Consider the following 15,072-nt stretch of genomic DNA (forward strand, 5'->3'; position numbering starts at 1 on the left):
CAATGGCAATGTGGTAATCATAAAAACAAATCCTTCTTCAGAGATGATAAGTGAGCTATTTACCGTATTGCAGCATTGCAGTGATTTATGATCTTCAAAGTAAACATAAAAAACTACAGAGTAAAATGAAACACTATTGGCAAAATGTTGAGAATATTGCAAGTAAGGCATAGGCACATGAGTCTTAGTAAACCTCTAACTTGGTGTGTATGAAATATCTCCACAATAAAAATTTGAAGAAAAAATTAGAAGTAAAAATTAGAAGAAAAAAATCCCACAGAGAATGAAAGAGAATTCATAATCTGGGAAAGTTATTTGAATTCTAAAAACAAAAAATCGCAATAATATATAGATAAGTGTTAATTATTCCTAAGAAAACTATAGACAACTTCAAAATTATAGGCAACAGGTTTTCATAGAAAAGTAATTAGGAATGACTTATATAAATATAATTAGTAATCATGAAAATGTAAATTAGGACCAAAATGAGACGTTTCATATCAAATTGACAACAATTAAGAAGCTTACTAATAAATATCAAGCATTAGTAACAATTTTCATCAGTAGACAGTTTTATTGCTCTTACTAGGCTTTTAAATTGATACAAGTACATTAACAACGTGACAGCCATATAAAGTTAAATACCCATAAACTCCAAAAAGCAGAAATTTCACTGTTAGAGTCATATATCTTTGAGAACTCTTGTACGTCACCACCAGTGTTTCCATTAGAATGGGATTGTAGTTAAGTGGGAGAGAAAAAAACGGTTCAGAAGACTGACTGGCTGTATACAATGTAGTATATTTGCCAATGAAATACTATAGATCAGAGAAAATGCGGTTATAGAACATATCTCAGAAATAAAATATATGAATGAAAAAGAATGCTGTAAGACTCTTTATAGCAGAACTTTTATTGTCAGCAAAATTATTAAAAAAAATAAACACCTAAATATGTACACAAATAAATGCAGATGAATATACCCATATGCATATATATTATGCATTTTAGGAACTTTACATTTGTGATTAAACATTTTTAAATCTAAAAAATTTCTGCATATATATATGTACATATATACATATGTATATATTCAGGTTATTGGTTAACCTGGGATGGAGGAAAACCTTAGGATACAGTAAAAAGAAACAAAAATCCATATAGCAATACAATTGGCCTTCTGCTTGATGGGTTGAGTAGTTGATTCCTGAAACTTTTTTTTTTTTTAAATTATTGTGCTTTAAGGTTCACATGTGTGTTGCATAGATTTTTTCATGTATACATATTATGTAATAAAACAGTTAAAATGGATTAGTATGAGGGCATTCATATAGAGCAAAGGTTATTAATTACTAAAGCAAGGATGTGAGAATTATGTAATTATAAACAGAATAATTCATCCTTAATTTATAACAGTATAAACTTAACATACCAAAGGATATTGTATTGAATTAGCTGAAGTTAATACTCATAAAATAAGAACTTTAAAAGCATAACTCATATTTAAAATATTTGATGTGTCTACTTTCATATGTGACCATATAAACAATTTGACAAAGACAAAATATGTCAATTAGCAATGATGTAATGGATTTGAGTAAAGTTATCAGCAGGATTAAAACTATGTATATACACATAAACCTTTGTATACTGCAGATAAATTATATGGTTTTAATACAAATAAAAGAGCATTTAATAAAAACAGTTGCAAGGCATACAATTGTAAAGAATAATAATCTAATAATAAAGTATTGTGAAGTAAAATGTAAGGTGACTATTATTTCTATATACACTTATAAAAATCATGAAATATTAAAAAAGTAATCAGTATCAAAAAACCTAAAATTAAATTTATCTAGAAACATATTAATTTAAAAAATAAAATAGCACAAGTAAACCAAAATCATAAATATACTAGAAAAAATAAAGTTATCATTTACAATACTAATGAAAGAAAAATCTTTTTCACACAGAATAATGAATGCTCTTATGATAAAGAAAATGAGGAAGAATTTTGCTGTTTATTTCAAATAGATTATTGCAAAATAAAGGCTTCATAGCCATAACCTGTATTTTTCATTCATTATCTAGGTATTATTCTAACACAGCAACATTTCCACAAATTATAATATAAAATTTTAATACTATCCTATTTTCTCTAATTAAACATTTTTTGATGAATAAGAGTTACATGAATATGTAATCTGAGGATGTTAATCTTATCATTGCATCTGATAATCTTTTCAATTTTGCTGTACTTTTTACTACAGCTTAGTCTTTGTCAAACTTGTTAACTTCAGGAAAGCTGGATTTGGTACTTGTTGGTTGGCTTCTGATATGGTTTGCCTCTGCGTCCCCACCCAAATCTCATGGTGAATTGTAATCCTCTCATGTTGAAGGAGGGGGCTGGTGGAAGGTGACTGAATCATGGGGGAGGACCTGCCCTTGCTGTTCTCATGATGGAATTCTCAAGAGATCTGCTTGTTTAAAAGTGGTAGCACTTCCCCCTTCACTCTCTCTCCTGCTATGCCATGGTAAGATGTGCTTGCTTCCCCTTTGCCTTCCTCCCTGATTGTAAGTTTTCTGAGGTTCCCCAGCCTTCCTGTACAGCCTGTAGAAGTGTGAGTCAATTAAACCTCTTTTCTTCATAAGTTACTCAGTCTCAGGTAGTTCCTTACAGCAGTGTGATAACAGAATAACATAGATTCCCTATGAGTGAGTGTCCCTAGAAAGTTAGAACGTGGAAAGTGCCGGTGGAAGGCCAGATGCCTGATATTGGCAAATGTCACTTTCATTGTATTTCATTCAAAGCAGTAAAGAACTTACCCATGTTTAAGAGCCCTAAAATGAGATACTTGTAAAAACAGGGTTAAACATTGACATTTTTTTAAAAAGTTGCATAGTTGCCAGGTTGATGAGGCCACTGGGACCCTATTATATACATACACACACACACACAAGCACACATATATAATAATACATAATACATACATAATACATATTATATAATACATATTATATATGTAACTTTTATACATAAACCATTATATCTATACATTCTATACATTACATGTATAAAAGTTATACCTCAGAAAACATTCATAATGATGAGAATTCAGTGCATGAAAGAAAACAGTAACATTTCTAGAAGAAAAAAGAAAAAGATCTACATTCAAAACTCCCATAGAATTCTCTACAGTAACTGTAGAATACAGAAGAAAAATTTAACACAACAATATTATAAATTAGAGAAGGTTAAGAGACATAAAGAGAAGTAAGATTTCGGTATTTCAATTGATCCAGTAAAATGAATAGCAGTAGATTGTAATAACCTACATAAATATGACTAAAAGGAAAACCTATAGAAATAAATACATACTCTCATAAACACTACAAACAAATCAAAATTAAAATTTAACAAATGTTCAAATAACCCAGAACTAGATAGGTAAATGAAATCAGAAGAAAACTATGAAACAAACAGCAACACAAACAAAAAGGCAAAAGTAAGCCCTAAAATATTAATAACTATATGTAAATGTTCTAAATACACCAATTAAAAGTAATTAGCAAAGTCAATTTAAACACATATCCCAACTACATGCCACTGAGAAAAGCACTTCAAATATGGAAATATAGGAAGGTTGAAATTGAAATGATGAAACATATATCACACAAATAATAAGTTTTTAAAACAGGAGTGGATATATTCATATCAGAAAAAGTAGTCTTCATAGCAAATAAAATTACCAGAGGTATTGAGGGATATTATATTAATATAAATGGGACAGTCCTTCAAAAAACATAGCTATCCTAAATGTTTATGCACCAAGCAATAGAGCTGCAAAATGTGAAACAACTTGAAAGAGGGAGAGGTGGGTGGAGGGATTGATAGAGAGGTAGTGTAAACTAGCTGCTGAATATAAATATATATATGTACATATATGTTATGTATTTTACATATTACTGATTATATCATAGATATTCAAGTACTGATAGTCTTTTTCTGGTGCCTTCGCTATAATAGTGTTTTTATTTTGTTCTGTATACTTAAATTTTATGGAAAATGAAGTGAGGCAATGTTTTTAAAGCTCTTTACTGTTAAGCTGTCACCTGATGTATAGTAGTTGCAAAATTCATGGACATTGAGAAAACCTTTTCATTAAAGGTACCAACTTCAAAAAATGATGTAAAAGAAGTGCTTTTGAGAGCTGAAAGCTGTGGCCACATGGAACAAAAGAATAAATGGTAAGAGTTCTGTGTCATGTTCATATTGAAGTTTCATGCTTTTATAGCTCAACAGATCAAATGTGATGAACCACTTGGTCCATAAAATGTTATGGGGCTCTCACTTTCACAAAACTAAAGAATCAAATTGCTCTTCTTTTAGAAATACCCTGAGAGATTAGAGATTTGGATTTTAAAAAAAAGCAACGTCCTACCTTCTGCTACCAATTGTGAGCTGTGGGCTATTAGTGTCATGGATAGAATATACTTCTTTTAAAAACCCCTAAAAGTGCTATATTATGGTAACATCTTATTTTGTCATTAAAAGCTATGAGATGAAGTTCTCTTACATAAAATGTGAATGAGAATACCTGAATTTTTCCATTTTCTTTTGGTTCTGAATTTGTCAACTGAACAAGACACACTGCACCTTCCATTATTATTATTGTGAAATTAATTTTTCTTAATTGTAATAATGTATTCTTTTAGATTTGAATTACAAAATCTAGAGACTATAGTCTGTACATGATTCTTTGTGAAACATATGACAAACATGATCAAATATGAAATATCTTTGTTAAATATCAATATTTTTCTCTTCTAATCTACTCCTCTGTTCCTCCCTCACTGCCTTATACCCTCCCGGGCCTTCTTACTGATCCTTGAACATGTCAAATTAGCTGTGTCATGGGGCTTTGCACAGGTTTTTTTCCTTTGCTTAAATGCCCCTTACCAAAAGAACCATGTGACCAAAATCATCTTCAATCTCTTAATAAACTATCTTCTTATGGTTAAAATATCACTCTACCTCCCAATCCTCTTTATAATTGTAACTTTCCTATTATTTCTAAACTCACTTTCCTTGTTTCATTTCCCCCAAAATACTTAGCATCCTCAGCATATGTAATTTATTATATCTATTTGATTATCATTTATTGCATATTTTCCATTAGCAGGAGTTAAGTTTCATGACGACAGTGATTTTTTATGCTTTGTTCACAGATACCATCCAAATTCCTTCTATGGTTAAAGACATGTAATGGGTACTCACAATATTTGTTTAATGAATGCTGCTGTAAAATCTAATACATTTATTTGTATGTATTATAGGAAAAGGTTTCATATATGAGGGGACTTCAAAAACTTCACCAATAAATTAAACTTAAAAATAAAAATCTAAGTATGAACTTTATTTCTTACTATGAGCTAAGATGCTCTTGTAAGCAATGACAGCAACGATTTAGTTCGTCTCTAAATAAATGATGGTCCTAAGAATTTAACCATGTCAAGGTAGTCTTTTTTACATTATTAATTAAAGAAAATTCATGCCCTTTACAGATGTTTTTCAAATTAGGAAAGAAACGAAGTCAGAAGAAGCCAAATCAGAACCCTAAGGGGGATGCCTAATGATTTTCCATTAAAACTCTCACAAAATTGCCCTTGTTAGTGAGAGTAATGAGCAGAAGCATTGTTATGGCAGAGAGGAACTCTCTGATGAAGTTTGGCTGGGTGTTTGTGTGTTAAAGCATTGACTAACTTTCTCAAACACTCATAAGCAGCAGGATTTATAGTTTTTGAACTTCCAGAGAATAAGCAAAGAGCCACGAGCATCCCAAAAAATGATGCCACGCCTTTGCTCTTGATCAGTCCACTTTTACTTTGACTGGACCACTTCCATCTCTTGATAGCCATTAGTTTATTTGTGCTTTGTCTTCAGGATAATATTGGCATAGCTATGTTTTATCTCCTGTTACAATTCTCTTAAGAAAGCCTTTAGGATCTTGATCTCACTTCTTTAAAATTTTCATTGAATGTTTTGCTTTTGTCTGCAGCTGACCCAGGCACAAGTTTTGGGATCTATTAAATGGAAAGTTGGCACAACTTTAATTTTTTAGTAGTCAGAATTGTGTAAGGTTAACCAGTTGAGATGTCTGTGGTGTTGTGTACTGTTTCTGCTGTTAATTGTTGTTCTTCTTCAATTAGGGCGTGAACAAGATATTTTATTTCTAGCAAATTGATGTAGATGTTCTGATGCTGTGGGCTTCAACATTGTCTTGTCCCTTCTTAAAACAAGTTAACCACTTGTACACTGTTCATTTCTCTAGGTTATTGTCCTCCTAAACTTTTCATAAAGCATCAATGATTCATTATTTTTCTACACAATCTTCACCATAAATTTGATATTGGTTCTTCCTTCATTTGAATAGAATACATGTTACTTTTCTAAGGGCTCTTTTCAAACTGATACCTTTTTCTTCTTAATGCCTCAAACTAGATACTGTTCAAACATGTTATAAAAAGTTAGTACAAGTTTATTACTATGCAAAAGTTTTGAAATTCATGAGTATTTTTTCATAGTATGCATTTTTTCCATTATCATTTTAAAGACCCTTCACCAAATCTCAAATCTTATTTTGCTTAACTTGCATCTGTCAAGTGTATTCTTCTATAAAATAATGTGTCTTTTCTCCATTTACTTGATTTAAATATTTTGCCACTTATCTTACCAGAAGACGATGCAAAGTAACTGAAGGCTAACATAGCTTTCTTTAATGTAAGTAATATTAATATATATGACCAAGCCATTTACAATTTCTATCATGTCTACTGTAAAATATGTATGCAAATATGGTGATTTTGATTAATGCATTTATTGAAAATCTTCAAAGGAAAGCTATTTAACCTGTAACATGGATGAGTATTTGACAAAAAAATTAATAAGTATGCATCCTTTCAAAAACTCAGCATATATGTTTTGAGTATGTAAAAAATGCCAAGTATTGGACGACGTTATGAGAATATATAAGAATACAAGACAATCAAGATGGCTGTTTTTAGGAAACTTATATTTGGAGGGATTAAAATAATCAACATTTAGGAATAAATGGAAATTTCGTTACAATTAAATATAAAATAAATAAATAATCACTAGTTATAAAAATCATTTTTTAAACTAGAAAATAGCTAACATTTTATTTACACATACTCAAGGAAAAATGCTATTAATAGATATATTTCTGAAGAATAATATATATGTAAATGCACATTTTATCAGAAAGTGGCACAATATTTTATATCTTTACAAATAGTCCAGTGGTTGTTCAATCATTCAGTTTAATATTTGTTCTTCCATGGAGGGTTATTCCAGTACCAATTATTCTATCATGGCAATAAGTACAAATCTCCATGCTTCTTAAAATATAACAAAGTTTTATGTGATATTGCCTTTGTAGAATGAATACATTCACTAGTTTTAAAACAACTGAGTAGATATGAGGAAACCATGTGATTCTGAAATACTAAAGTCACATAAAATAGATATTGTTTTCTAGGAAAGTCATCTGACAAAGGACGGATTCCTAGTAATAGAAACCATTTGAGAAATTATTGAAATTACACAGACAAGCAATGATTAGGACATGAAATGGAACAGTAGTTGTAGGAATGAAAATAGAATGTTTAATATTGTAATATGAAAATGTAATATAATTTTTTATTTCCAGTATATTTAAGCATTTCCAAATATACAAAACTATGGTGACTCTGAGATGCCTAGAGCAGGAACTGTGTTGTCATAAGCCTATTTATTTTAATATAGACTGTTGAATTTTTAAACCCAACACATCACAGTGACAGTTCTAAAATCCCCTTGGGCTTCAAAACTGTTAAACATGTTTCCCCTGTCCTGATTCTATTTCATGAATCTATATATTGCAGTTTCTTTTTACAGCCTAATTAGAGAAGTAAGATTTACAAAGGCCCGGAAGTCAAATCAATGCAAAGAGAACACTGTAATTTGTTTCACTGGGTCATATGAGTGAGTTGTGATCAAGAGTCAAAAAATTACGGTTGAAACTGTTGCCAGTGATAGATTAACACCCAGAGGATGAAACTTTAGATAAGACACTATACTAAAGTAAGCAAGTAAGCAGGTTATTGAACAGTACATAATTAAGGTTGGAGACTACAGGTATTGACAAATGAGAACACGGGCCAAGTAGTTTCCTAGAAATTACAGATTAAGGCTCATGACATTTATTTTTCTCCACATAATATTATGATGCTCAATTTGCAGGAGGCATGCAATGTGTTGTTGCTGACTATAAAATTAATGCTCTTCCCTCTTCTAAAAAAATCCAAAATGTTCAATGAGGTATGAGAGTCATATTATTTAAAAGTTCCACATTTTCCTAACAGTTTTTTCACTCACCAAATACTCATGTAACAAGTGTTAAGTCAGGTGGATTATATTTGGGATCACTCAAAACTTGTTCCTATCACTGCTTCACACCCATTCTTATGTATGTGTACTATAAATGATGGTGTCTGGATAATGATTACTGACCCATATGCAGCTCCAAAATCACAGCAAACTTTAGAAATTCCATGACAAGGTCCAGATGCTGTTTACTGTGTATGTAAACTGTTTCAGGAAGGAAGATTGCTATGTGGGTTATCTCTGCAGGCTAGTGAATATTTTGCAGAAATAGTTCTTGGGGAAAGCAAAAGGTATGCAGACAACTAGAGTGTTTCAAGTTTATTTCAACCTACAGCTACATTACATGTTTAGTCTTATCATAATTAGTATTTTTGTTTCAATTATTAAAATCTCTCCATTTTTATAAATTACTTATTTTATTAATATCTTTCAAAGATAAAAATAAATCTGAAGTATCAAGCTGTGTATTCTAGATACTGCAGAATATTATGTCATTTTTATGTGCTCAAACTGACTTCCTTCTGATTGGATAGAGTACAGAATAGCAATTGACATTTTTTGGAAAAGTGTAAAAACCAAAACGTTGGTAAATGAAGACCACCACCAACCAAAATTTATATCTAGTAGTAGATATATACAACTTAAAAAAATACTAGCATTTATTAAGTTTTACTGCTTATTGTAGTTATTAATTCAATTTAACTATTTACCCATCATGTGTTTTCTAGGCACCTCCTATGAACCAGGATCTGTACTTGGTGTCCCAGTTATAAAGTAAAACAGCCTGTCCTTCCTGCACTCAAGGAGACAGCTCCATAAGCAGGGAGCTTGTTAAAAATGCAGAATTTGGGGAACTATTCAGAGATTTTTACTAAATTACATTGAAAAAAGCCTGGGACTAGCTATGATCTCCTCTCTGGTGATTTGGATGTGATAGTCTCTTAAGCATATTTTGAAATATACTCACCCAAAGAATGGAAAAAGACCCAGCTGGCCCTCCTCATGTGGCTGCTGACGGAGCTATATGTATAATTAAAAAACTGCCGAAAACAAAGTCTCCTGTTCTGTTTTTTTTTTTTTCATTTACTTTTTTCTACCACTTCAGTTCACATCTTATTTTCTTCCATTTAATAGTTTTCTGCTGTTAGCCTAGGAAACAGGAAATTTGAATGCTCCATTCCACACCAAATAAATCAGGACCTCCAGGTGAAAAAAAAAAAAAGTGGAGATCTACTTTTTCTTCTTTTTCTTTCTTCTTTTCATTAATCTCTATTTGGAGAAACACTGGTCTTGGAAATGAATTGACAAGTAACATGACCTTAGACAAATCAATTAAGTTTCTTGACCCCTGACTCTTTTTTCATCTGTATAATGCTATTTTTACTAAGGATTTATTAATGTTCTTCCAGCTCTGATATTTTCTTATTGATTCTAATTACATTTCAGATTTATTCATTTTCTTTTTGATACAAATTCCTTTGATGGGAATCTCTTTAAACAAAAGCTTTGAGATTTTAAAAAATTGTAATCTTTGATAACTTCTACATTTATTATCCTCCTTATTTTAAATTTTCTCTTGTTTACCACTAGTTAATCTTCAAGTCTCGAAGTCAGCTCAGATTGGAAAATATATGAAAGCCCATGAAAGCCCAGTTCTTGTTTCTTTCCTATTTGCATTTGCTTTTTATAGAAATCTGGAAAAATTAACAAATTTTAAAATGGTTTGTAATAATTATTTCAAATATCTTTTCTAGGGTTTCTAATTGCTTTTCATTCACTGGAGATGACAGTTCCAAATATATTCACCTTTTTAAATGAAGAGGATAGAATTTTAATCGGAAGAATGAGAAAATTAAAGTGCTATGATTAGAAAAACTTGAGGATTATTCTAACCATCAAGAAAAGATCTCTTAAAAACTTCAGAGGAATTGCAGAATTAAAAAAAAATATGTGGCAAGAACTCGATTGGATAGATAAATACAGGTAATAGATATCTTTGAGGTAAAATAGGACCTCAATTTAAATAGATTAATGTAAGAATTTTAAAAATGCTGATGTAATATATCAATATTACATCAATATATCATAATTATACATCAATAATACATCAATATATCAATATTACAATAATCCTTTCTGGGCTGAAGGAAATAGAAATAAATAAGAGCAAGCCACAGTGGAAAAAACATACAATCTGTTTCACTAGGTGAGAGGGTTGTCCTGAAAACATCTGACATCTGGAATGCCCTTGTCTCCACGTATGCAAAGTCCTCCAAATATCCTAAGGTTAATATAATGCCATCAAGTAAATGGACTTTGTTTATATACATGGGAACTTTTTAAGAAATCAAAACAGATTAAAATTCTTGAAAGCAGTATGACTGATCAATAACTAAATCTATCCATAACTGACAATTTGCACAACCTGGGCAACAAGCATTTTCCAGGAATAAATTGCTATTCATTCATAGTGTGTAAATGACTCTTCCAAAACGATTTTAAGAGATGTCACCATCTTATTTTTTTCTTCCTGTTCTATCTTCCACTGTCTCAAACTCTCTTTACTTCGTTCCTCAGTAACAGCTTTCATCTGCTCTATTTCCTTTAAATATGTGATAATCTCTGCTCATTGACTCTATTTTCCTAAGATACGGTTGTTCTAATTAATTTTACCTCAGCTGACATCAGGAGCATTGTAAAAATTAATAACAATCTTACACAAGAATCTTATCTCAATACTATGAAATATAATCAGGTTTACCATTTTTATAAATGTCTTTGTTTAGAGTAAAACAGGTGATGATATGGCTTTATCATCAAGGGATTCACCTCAATGCTAACCTAAAAAGAGAGGAAATTAGTTCTGATATAGGATCCAAACACAATTAAGCATTTTAACTCATGCATATAACAATCTCTTTGTCTCAATCAACTGCTACTCTTCTGTTATACAATGAATTTCTTTCTTTCAATTATTTTCTAAGAAGCATTCTATTTTTGGCATAAAATATTGATTTCCATAAACAAAAATTCATGAAGGTACAGCATAAGCGTGAAGACTTTAGATTTATATATGATTTCTGAGCAGGGGCTATTAATTTTGGTTGACTTTGAGAGAACATTTGAATTGATTATTATTAACTATTTTTAAATCAGTAGAGATAGAGTTATCATATACATATAGATGTGTATATGCATATGTATGTATGTATTTTTCTTCTTTTTTAAATAATAGGAGTTGGGACAAGATAAACTCGTATAGACTAAAGAAACTTGTATAGACTAAAGAAAATAAGTTGGTACATTTGAATTGTAGTATACAAAGGTACAACCTATTATAAATGTATATATGTATTAAGTATGATGAGTAATAACTATGTCTCCGAAAATCCTTCCTGGAAAATTGTTTTCTCCTAAATGTGCTGCTGCAGTTAACTTGTATTTTCCTATTGAAATACTATTGCAATATGCTATGTTGCTTGCTTGCTTGAGTACACGTTACTTGAGTAAACTTTGTGACAGCAGGGAGGGACCACACCTCTCTTTTTCTCATTCTTTTTTCTCCAACACCTTTTCTAATACATGAACAGAGTTTTGGCCTCATAAATACCCATTGCAATAAATGAGAGGCATATTTTAGGCCCTGGTCATTCCTGCAAAGTCATGCTCAACCTCAACGCCAGTAATCTGGTATGTTATTTTTTGTTATCTTTTTTTCTAACAGTGGAATAAGTATTGCAGTGATTTTATTTTATTATATCCTATGTTATGGACCCTGACACTTCCATTGGATACCTTAACACCATCTGTTCTATGCATCACTGCAGAAAAAGGTTGATGAAAGATTGATACCTGTCATCTTACGAAGTCATTTGTGCACTAGTTAAAGCAATTATAAGTGGGATGATAGTCTCTGAAAAATGTCCATTTTCCTTTTGTAAAGTAATTCTGTTGTTTATGTCATGTCTCCATTGATGAGCCCACTGTCTCTCAAACTATTGACTTGCCACTTTCTAATTTTATAATCTCCACACCTTTGGAATTTGCCAACACAACAGAGCATTAGATGATTTTCTTGGACTTCATGCTTGATCTGCTTCAATCTATACTATTTGTTATAAACCTTCATGACTGACAGATCAGACCTATCATCTTGGATCCTCTGTAGTGGCATATTTTGTCTTTGACAGATTATAACTTAAAATGGCTGAGAATACTTTGTCAACTTAAAAATGTATCTGTAATATTTACAAGTATATCATTTTTGTCTTAAGTACTACAAAATAAAGTTAACTATTTTTAACTAGTTGCATTAAAAAGTGAAAACTTTTTCATTTCTAAATATGCTATTCTCTTCTAAGTAAAATAGGATAAAGTACTTTTTATTGAAAATCAAAATTATAAATCTGTTATCTTCAAACTTACTATGTACTTGTGAGGTTTTTTATGTTAGGGAGTGCTTGAGTATAATGGGAGATCAATATAAAACCTCATTTAAGAAACATTTTTGCATCTAAAATCATGCCTAATAGAAAGCTCAGGCAGTAGAAGTGGTGAGCATTCCTGATAAAATTCTTCTTTATGAGCAAAAAAAATTCAAGACAAATGTGTTATGAATCTGATTTTTTTCATATTTATACCAAAACAAAGAATGCTACATAATGAAGTCATGGGTGGTTTTTACCGAGAGTGTTAAATTGTGGAGAACTAGTTATTTTCTCATAAGGCTTTTTGTCTGTGGTTACTGTTCAGTTACAATTGATGTTCTTAATGGCAGCGGAAACATCCATATCCACCATATCAGTCACGTTCCAAGTAGCTGACTGTTGAATACTTGGTGCATTAAGTAAGAGGCATCACCCAAGAATGTTGAGAAAATTAAAGGGTTGTTAGAATAGAAAGAAAAAAGTTGAAAAAATATGGTTAGTGAGAAATGCTGTACAGTACCATCCTTTAAATTTGACAGAAAAGTTGATTTCATCAAGAGTAGAAGAGTGGTTACAGTGTCATTTTTAACATAAGTTGAATATGTACTTAATTTTTAGTAGGAATGGTATATCCTCTGAATTTGTAGATAGTTATTTTTATTTAATCAGTTTCTACAGCATTTCACCTTATGATCCACTTTATTATGACTATCTATAAATGTTTATCATTTATTATCTTTATATCTTCTTTTAAATTTTCTTATATGGATCTCTTGGAGTGAAGTGACCAGATGGTAGCCACTCTTTATGAGTAGCTGTGACGTGGGAGTGCTGGGAAGGGAAAGTCACGGTCCCTTTAAATGATACAGAAGTGGGGAAGGGAAGTGCTGGGTAAAGGAGGGCATGGTCCCTGGCTAGGGCTTCACCTGCTTTCTGCCCAAATGTTGCATTTCCTAAGACCACCCTCAGCCACTATGCCCCATCCTGTGTCTGTAAAAATCCCTGAGACCCTAGCAGGCAGACACACAAGCAGCTATACGTAAAGAGGATGTCAAGAGGAGCACGCAGGTGGAAGATACCGGCAGGTCAGCAGGCCATCAGCCAGCAGAATGATGCAAAATTTGGCCAGAGCAGTTGGAGAAGCTCCACAGCCCCACATCAGGGAAAAACCGTCTCCCTTCTGGCTCCCTCATCTGCTGAGAGAGACTGCCACTAAATAAAACCTTGTACTAATTCTCCAAGCCCAGATGTGAGCCAATTCTTCCAGTACATCAAAGCAAGAACCTGGGGTACAGAAAGCCCTCTCTCCTTGCAACAAGGTAGGGGGTGTAGTTGAGGTGGTTAACACAAGCCTATAGATGGCAAAACTAAAAGAGCACCCTATATCACTCACCCACTGGGGCTTCAGGAGCTGTAAACATTCACCCCTGGACACTGCCGTGGGGTCGGAGCCCCACAGCCTGCCCATCTGTATCCTCCCTGAGAGATCTGAGCAGCAGGACACTGAAGAAGCAAGCCACTTCCCCTGTCACATGCCCTTCAAGGTGGACAAGGAAATCTTTCCCCTTTCAGGTGCTATCACATTACCTGTATAAGTAGTCATTCCATAAATATTTCTTGAACTAAATTTAATAGATTTATTACAGACATTAATTGGAATAAAAAACGCCCAAAAGTATAATCACTTCTTTTCATCTTTTATCTGGGACATAACCAAAATTTAGAAGTTTAATATTAAAAAGATGATTCTCACACAAACCTAGGATAAACATGTTTTAAGATTATATAGAACTCATTAATGAAGGAACCGAAAAGAAGGTAAAACTGGTTTAAAATACATTTCGTGGAACTGGCATATAAAGATAATGTGGGGATAAATGTTAAAATAAGACTGCTAGATAAAATACAGCACTTGTTAATGGCCTATAAAACAATATATTAATCTTTCATGTTTTCTTTTCTACAAAGAGAAGTCTACAAGTTGGCATGTAAATTCATACAGTGAAAGTTACATATATATAATAATTGTTTTGTTGGTGTGTTTGAAAGCCAATGTTCATGCTTTAATGTTCAAGTTTCAATGTTCAATGTTCAGCATTGAAAGTTCCTTCCACACTGTTGTTTTTTTTTTTTTGATGTTTTTAATGATTTTCTTAAACAGAATCAATAAACTCTTAAATAAGGCCTAATAAATATATC

The 15,072-nt window shown here is 31.8% G+C and overlaps 1 long non-coding RNA gene across 1 annotated transcript in view; it reads left to right on the forward strand.

The window, feature by feature from the left end:
- LOC129137118 (uncharacterized) overlaps window positions 1-12,746 on the forward strand; it is a 241,262-nt gene extending 228,516 nt beyond the window's left edge. The window contains exons 4-5 of the long non-coding RNA XR_008539288.2: window positions 4,169-4,248; window positions 10,201-12,746. This is a non-coding gene — a long non-coding RNA (uncharacterized LOC129137118). The remainder of the gene's footprint in view (window positions 1-4,168; window positions 4,249-10,200) is intronic.
- Window positions 12,747-15,072: the final 2,326 nt, after the last annotated feature.

This window comes from Pan troglodytes, chromosome 16 (assembly GCF_028858775.2).
Source record: "Pan troglodytes isolate AG18354 chromosome 16, NHGRI_mPanTro3-v2.0_pri, whole genome shotgun sequence".
Taxonomy (NCBI): domain Eukaryota; kingdom Metazoa; phylum Chordata; class Mammalia; order Primates; family Hominidae; genus Pan; species Pan troglodytes.